Genomic DNA, 1,434 nt, shown 5'->3' on the forward strand with positions numbered 1-1,434 from the left:
TGTAGTATGTCAGATGCATGTCTCCTATCAATTACTACATGGTCTATTTGATTAAAGGTGACACCATCTGGTGAACACCAAGTGGCTTTCCATATATTCTTTCTCTGAAACCATGTACTCTTTGCCACCATTGAGTTTCCCATGGCAAAATCAATTAGCCTCTGTCCATTATCATTTGACTCATCATGCAAAATTTCCTTCCCAACTGTCTCCCTATAGGCTTCTTCTTTACTCACTTTAGCGTTGAAATCTCCAAGTATGATTTTTACATCTTGTCTTGGGATGCATTCTATTTCTTGTTCCAATTGTCCATAGAACATATCTTTCTCTTCATCCTCAGCCTCTTCTGTAGATGCGTACACACACATAAGGGTGATATTGAAAAGAGTGCATATTCTTTCATTTACAGGTTTAAAATTCAAAACTGCTGACTTATATCTGTCATCCACTAGGAAGCCTGTGCCACCTATTGTACCTTTGGCTCCTCCACTATGCAGAACTGTATATCTACCACTTCTAAAAACGCCATTTCCTTTCCATCTGACGTCCTGAATTGCTGCTATTCCAATATTATATTTCTCTATTTCTTGTTTTAGATTGTTTAGGGCTCCTGGTTTATTCAGGGTTCGTACATTCCAGGTTGCTACATACATATCATATTTCCGTTTGCATCTTCCATTTCCTCGCGTGGGTCGTTTACCATTATCATCAGTCCGGCTATTCTTGTCTGTGAGTTTCGTAACGAGTTGTTTTTCTGATATAGGGTTGTTAGCCCCATGATCAAACCCCAACCTGGAGGACCAGGGTATCCCTCTTAGTCTGGCCTATCACCTTTGACCTGTCCGGCTTGGGTGGCCCTACCAGGAGCTTATGCTCCCGCCGGCATAGCTCTCAGGATCACTTAGGCACGCAAGCTCCCACATCGCGACAAGATGAAGATACCAGCGTGGGAGACACGCACTGAATATCGAGAGAAATTCAATTACTTCTAAACCTTCATTTCAATAGCGGCAGCTCAGAAAATCTCTATGATCTTCCATTCCTAACAGTAGATCTGAACCATAACCACGAACATGTAGTAAGTTATTTGGAGACCAAATTTTTACACTTTTCTTTCGCCGAGTGATGTGGGCTCCGCTGCTCCAGGAACCAGACAGACACTGAGAAATATACGGAGGGAGGTTTCTTTTATACTGTATGGGGTGACGCTACTCACACCATGGAGCTTGGTTATGCAATATGCTAATTCCGCATTCAATAGACCGATTTTTCTGAAATTTGTTCCATGACTTCGGAGAGACTTACAGTTTATTTAGGCGTTAATTTCATAATTTTCCCATACTCGCAACAGGCGAAATAAATTATTTCTGCCCGGGCGTTTCGCGGGTTTTCTTCATTCATCGACCTTGGCACGTGTCAGTAGTCCGCGGATCT

This window comes from Anabrus simplex, chromosome 1 (assembly GCF_040414725.1).
Source record: "Anabrus simplex isolate iqAnaSimp1 chromosome 1, ASM4041472v1, whole genome shotgun sequence".
Taxonomy (NCBI): Eukaryota; Metazoa; Arthropoda; class Insecta; order Orthoptera; family Tettigoniidae; genus Anabrus; species Anabrus simplex.